The sequence below is a fragment of the Streptopelia decaocto genome (genome assembly GCF_964273445.1).
Source record: "Streptopelia decaocto genome assembly, chromosome: 1".
NCBI lineage: Eukaryota > Metazoa > Chordata > Aves > Columbiformes > Columbidae > Streptopelia > Streptopelia decaocto.
The window spans coordinates 117210161-117217160 of record NC_138663.1 but is presented as its reverse complement, the minus strand read 5'-3'; positions in this window follow the sequence as shown (position 1 = coordinate 117217160).

Sequence of the window (7000 nt, the reverse complement as noted above, 5' to 3'; positions counted from 1 at the left end):
CTGCACCCTTGGACTGGGCTCAACCTTGCCACAGGGGCAAGCCCAGCCCTTGGTTGCTGAAAAGCAGCCCCTCTGGGCTGCTTCGTCACCAAGGAACCTGTCCAAGTGGGAAGGGATAGGGAAATGGGGACAGTGGGACAATGGGGGTGGCATGTGGCAAGGATTTGGCCCCAGGCATGGCATATCTCCAGTCACTCCCAGGAGGTTTGACCTCAATGCCCACAAAGGAGTCAACTTCCACCTCACAGTGCTCCTGTGGGTCTTTCCTCTCTATGAAAGCTGTTATTTTTTGGTGTGATTTGCTCTGATTTCATCAAGTGATTTCAAGCCATAGGACAGGTGTCGTCTGAGAAGCTGTCACCCCAGACTAAAACCCCCATGTAAGAGATGGTCCCAGCTCTAATCAGGGCTTGGAGATGTGCAGTACCAGGGTTGTGTAGTTGTTGGTGTGTGTTTCTGGGTCAAGCTTTTGCTAGGGATACAGTCTCTGGATAGGGATCTGGCTCTGTTTCAACACGTGATAGCAGCGGCACTTGTTAAAGTTCAGGCTACTGTTATCCCTCACATCTGAAAAGCTGCCCTTTGAAACAGCTTTGCAGTCTGTGTCCCAGGTTTCAGCCTATCTGCTTTTGGCCTTATGAGTTGCTCCAGCCTTGGGATTGATCTCTCATCTCTACATGAGAAGAAACACAGGCAAGTTGCAGGGACTATTTTTCTTCTCTGGTGGGGCACATGTCTATGCAACTATATTGAATAAGAGGAGGTCTTGAGCTCGGTGGCCCCAGCATGGAAGCTGGTTGGGGTGAAACAAAAGCCCTGATGAGGGTAAGGATGGGTGGGAGTGATGGTGGTGCTCCAAATTACTCCTGCTGCTCAAATGACACCCAGTGAGAGCAGTGATGATGGCACACTGCTCACCTGGGGACAGAGCCAGGAGCAGATAAGGAGAGGGAAGTGAGACAGAGTTGGCACTAACTGACAAGAAAGAGAAAAAGGAAACTTCCTTCAGGAACAGGAGTCTTCAAAGCCATTTAAAAGACTGGTCCTTTTTAAAGCATGGTTGGCATAAAATTTCAAGTGCTTTCATAAGAAACTTAGCCCTATTTTTTTAGGAGTAAGAGGTTTTTTTCTGTAATACTTTAATATATTAATCCTAGATTGTGCTGCACATACCGGTTTAGGTTGAGAATCTGGACCTCCTTTTAAAATACCAAATAAAACACAAAATGACATCTCTGCCTTCACCCAATGGCATCAGAAGTATTGTCAGGGTGGGTCTGTTGTGAAGAGTAACCTGTAAGAACAGCATCATCACCTTCCTTGGAACAGCTTTCCTATGTTGCTTCCACCATGTGCAACATAGCAATGAAATACTAGTCTTTGCTTTTCACTCCTTTTGGTCTCCAGAAGTAATGCTACCAAAAGCCAGTTTACAGCAGTCTAATCCTGTAGTTGTGCATCAAGTTCCTATCTAAAATGAGTACGTGCAGGCTGCCCTAGAGGCAGGTGTTGAGAGGGGAGATGGACATGGCTGGGGGAAGTGCCCCTGTGGCTGGTAGCACCTTTCTTAAGGGTGAGTGGAATATGAGGGAAGGAGTCAATCAGTATGCCCAATCTTGGTATTTAATCATGAGACCCATAGAGCACAAACAACACTATTTGCAAACTAAATATGCTCAACAGGTAGATTGCTAAGACACTTCAGTAATAAGCAAAAGAAACAGGAAATTATTTTCCAGTTTCTTGATTTTTTATTGCATCTTCAAAAAATAGATGTTGCTTTTCTCCATTGCAATTTTCTTTAACTGGATCTATTTCATTACAAAGTTATGTAGTTTAATAGATGCTTTTAGTACTACCTAAAGAATCAGAATGTTTTGTTTATATCTCAAAAACTGAAAATATATATTATTTTGATAAAGATATACAGTGATGTTAATATATGGCGACACCTTGTGGGAAAACACAGCCTCAGATTTACAACAACTTAATAAGATCTGGTGTGATTGAGAGATGAGGAGGAGGAGCAGCACTTTTTTGGTTTCAAACAAGAATGCTCTTTACATACATGTTGAAAGCATAATAACATAGAAATTTATAATAATGTCTGGGACTACTTCTAGGCAGAACTGCTTGGAGAGACACTTTTGCCCAGTTCTTCTGAAAAGCAAGATAAAAAAAATGCTGCGCATGTGTTGTTCCTGATTTTTCCAAATCTTTTTCATTGGGTCAGTGTTGATACTGCTGCAAGGCAAATGTGTGATTCTGCTGACACAGAACAGCAGTTATTTCTATTCAGTTTGCACAATTTTAAATCATCAGGTGGGGAGTAAAGCAGTTGAGTAGACTTTTGGCTGTCTTCTGAGAGCTTTGTTATTGAAATGCTCTGAAACAAAAGGAATTTTTTAAAAAGAATGTATGCAGCTGTTTATTGTGAGTTGAGAAAGAAGTATGGGCCTGGTCTTTATCTTTTAGTGCTTTCTTTAGTGGGTGATTAAAAATTAAAATGTTCATGACCCTTTGAACCTGAGAACAGCACGAAAGCTTTGAACAAATAAAAGGGGAATAGGAAGGAGTTAGTGAATAATATAATTTTACACTCCATTTTTTTGTGGAGATCACAAAGGGTCTGGACAGCACTTCAGACCTCTCGATTCCGTCACCTAGCTAAAAGAAAAACTTGGAGAAAAACTGTGCAAAACCCCAGGAGGCAATGTCTCCTACCTCTACGGGTGCAAGGAATAAAAACAAAACCATACTGTTAAAAGAAGTTAACTCGATCCACCTGAAAGTGCCTCCTTAATGGAACTATTTGTGTAATCAAGTGTTTGGAAAAACAGGGCCTAAATCTGTATCATTTTGGCATTCAGATACTGCTAGGTTGGAGAGGAAAGCAAATAGAGATGCTACTAACACACACACATGCTCTGGAAAAATGGCATAAATTTCCTTAGCATGAAGTGGATGCAAGAGGGTAACGCTTGCTTTATGCAACAGCTCAAACTGGTCTTGGTTCCCTTAGCATCTGTGACTGTAAAATGAACCTCTCTCCAGAGGTGTTTAAATAATTTGCATTTTCAGGTGGAAACAAGTGCACTCCAAGACCTTCTTGGTGTGAGAAGAACCACAGATGTCTCCTTTAGCTGCAATGAACTCTTATGACCAGCTTCCTTGTCAGCTGCGAAAAAAGTCCCATCTCTGGGAAAGAAGCTCTGCAAGTTAAACATGACAGGGTCTCCTGATGTTTTTCTAAGACATGTGGAACACAGATACTCTCAGCACCATTTTTCATACACAGCTTTATACGTAGGAGAGAATTATCTGACTCTTAATTTTGAACTCATAATGTCTTATATGTCTTCAATATACCAAGGTCGGGTTGAATGAGGCTGTGAGCAACCTGATCTACTGAAAGATGGCCCTGCTCATGGCAAGGGAGGCGGACTAGAGGATCTTTAAAGGTCCCTTCCAACCCAAACCATTTTGTGATTCTATGATTCTGTGATTTGAAGACAAAAAGCTGGATGCCTGCATCAGTACCAGATACATAAGTTAAAATGGTCCAATATTTTTAAATAGTACTTGTACGAACTTTTGAGTACACTTTGGACACCAAAGAGATAACCTAAGGATGAAGAGGTGGAGGGCAAGCTTCAAAGTCTTAAGTTCAACATTATATCCTTGCATTTGGCACATTGTTTTTTTTACTTTATTTAGGAAGATGTCTGAAAAATGGCTGCTATAATACTATCTAAAATGGTCTTTCTTCATTACCAAGAAGTGAAGAGGCAGAAGGATGATTGAGGCTTAGCATACCTTCATGCAACAAGTTTTGTCAAGGATTCCTCACTCTCCAAGATGGGGATGAATGAACCACTATTAACTAGTTTCCAAATTATCCTTTTGGTATTTCTGAAAAATACAGTGAAATGAAATGTCTCCTCTGACAAAAGCACCAGTGGTTTCCAAAAGGAGCAAGCTATCTTCTTAGGAGCACTTTTTAGCACATTAGAGTCTTCCACATGTTCTTAGCTGCTCTTGGTTGTATTCCAGCCAGGATGGACTTTTTGCAAGTATACCCACTGGAGGTCACTCATGTACTAATAAACGGTACAGTGCTGGCTGCTGCAGGGGAGAAGGTAATTTTGTAAATCATCCAAAAATTAACTCAGCTTGAACTGAAAATTACTTTAAAATGGAAATGAGTTGGGAAATATGCTGTGTGGATATTTCTCAAATTTACAATAGAATGCACTAAAACTAGCAAACAAACTAATGATTTTTAGTTTTTTATAAAAAGACAAAAACATCAACATTAGCAAGCCAAGTTTGCTTTCATCTAGCGAGAGTAATAATGGCAATGCAGCACTTCTCTTTGCCAAAGCAAGCAAAAAGAGGAAAAGATAACCACCTTTAAAAATACTCACTGAACTCAAAATCAGTGCGACAAGAAATTGCAAACAAAATTACACGTAAGATAGGAGGGCAAAGATCGCATGGGAATTTTCTCACTGTGACATATCTGGTAGGAGACAAATTGCAGGAAGAAGTAATGAATTCTGTCATATGACTTGTTTCCTTATCTCTACTTTCTGTTAATCCATTGTTACCACTAAAATTCTGGGCACACCTTTGCTGAAATTGTGAGTTGTTGAGAAAAGAAACTTGCTAAAATGTTTTCACTTTTTCCCCTAAATAAAAATTTTAGTATAGATTTCCTGTTCTGACGTGAAGAATAAAAATATGCAGGTCTTGTTTCAGCAAGATCAGTACAACATCTCTTATCCCAGCTGGGCCTAAACCAGTTATTTTACTTCAAAAGCATGTTGCTACTGGCTGGCAACTCTCTACCTCTGGCTCCAGGCCCATCAGCATTTATACCAATGATCTCACTGTGTGAGTCAAAGAAAGTCAAACAGATACATATGTTAACAATTAAGGTATTGTTTACATATTATCAGGAAAAAAAAATATTTCAGAGCAGCTTTATTCACCTGCATAAGAGGAGAAAAGTTCTGTCCATGGCATTTAGTGTTTGCTCCGCCTTCCTCTCTACTTTTAACTTACTATTTATATAATGTCATTTGATTCTGGTGGCTTCCAGGGAACTTCTACAGCTGCTGTCTCCTGTTGGCTGCTTCCTGATTGACAGGTTCTCGATTTAAAAGGAGCCGCATATTCAGTAGCTAGCTGCCTGCTGATAAGGGGGTGCTGGACTGTTGTTTGTCTGCTGTTTAGGGATGCTTATTCAGCTGGGAGATGGGAATACAGCAAGCAGAGCTTTCAGTAGTTTGTGCATGCTGGGGAAAAGCAGAAACCCTCATGCAAACAGTGTGGGGCTGTGCAACACCAGTGTGGATGAGCTGATCTCCAGCATCAGTGAAGAAAGTACCCTTGGCATGTCAGTGTTGACAGCCTAGACAGGGCTTGGGCAGGTGTCTCACTGGGGCTGTGGGTGATGAGGTTCTCCCCTGTGGGAAATGTGTGGTGGTCCAGGTGCTGTGTAACCAAGGGCCTGCAGAGGAAGGTGTGCAGGCTGCCCACTATTAAGGAGTGTAAATGGGATATCAGAAGGGTCACCACAGAGGTGAGAGCCTGAGGTGGAGGAATGCCTAGGGGCTGTGCTGGACAGAGCAATGTACAGGGACTCCCCTGAGGCAGGTAGCTGAAGTTCATGACTTCTGACAGCAGGAGAAATGTTCCTCCTCCCTGCTCAGACCTGAATACAGAATTGGTATTGAGCCCTAATAGCAACGGGAGGAAAACATATGCTGCTAAGGGAGGCTTCAGACCCAGCTGTGCCCATCTTGAACAACAGCAGCAAATGGTAACAGCTCGAGATCCCCTTCTGTAGGGAATAAAGAAACCTAACTGCTGACCAGATGTGCTGTCATGGGATGTTTGCTGTTTGGTAGATGCCCAGACACGGGGTGTTGTAGAGAGATGGCCAAGGCTCATCCAGTCCCCTGACCATTACTGCTCATCAATGTGACCATCAGTGATGCTTCTGAGGGACACCTGGAGCAAAGCAAGAGTACCTGTAAGATTCTGGGTGGCAAAGGACATGGAAACCCAGAGAACATCCCATTGATCCTCCATGGGAAGAGGTCAGGTAGGAAGGGAGACAATCCTGAGAGGTGACAAGTAGTCACATGGCTGTTGCCATAGGTAGTGCGTTAGTTTTCATCACCATGGGTCCTTCTTGGAGGAACAAAGTCATCTAATAAAGTGGAGTAAGAGTGTCTTCGTCAACAAGTTTGTAAATCTGGTGATGAGAGACCTTGAAGGATGGTGATTAACTATGTACACTAAGTAAAGGAATGGAGTTCAGAGGTGGTAAGTGAATGGGGCAGAGTGATGGGAGCAAGGTACCTCTTGGGCAAGATAAAACGAGTCAAAAGGGGCCCTGCCTTAACCATATGTATACAAACGGATCCAGCCTAGGAAAAAAAAAGGAAGAACTAGAAACTGCTCTGTGTGTAGATGCAGAACTGAGTGACATTCTTGGAAAATCTGAAACATGGCAGGACAGTTCACACAACTGGAGCTCTCCAATGAATGAAGGGTTCATTGGTAAAGATAGAAAGGGAAAATGAAAGGAAGAGTTTGTTTGCCTGCCCTGAAGAAACAGCTTGAATGCTGCTTGGAGTTCTGTACTATGGACAACATGCTGCTTAAGAGCTGGTGGATCAGCAAGGGTATAAAGTGTGGCATTGGGAAACAGTTACAGACCCACTTCCTCACCCTGATTAAACAGCTTGAGAAAGGCTAAAAGTTAAAAACAAACAAACAAAAACAAAAACAGAAACAAAAAATGGGACTAAGCTGATTATTACTAAAGTGGTAATATACAGAATACACTGAATAAGTAGTAATATACAGAATATTCTGAATTTTGTATCAGAAATAGTATGGCAAGCAGGACTAGGGAAGTAATCATCCGCTTGTACTCGGCATTGGTGAGGTCGCATCTCAAATACTGTGTTCAGTGTTGGGCCCC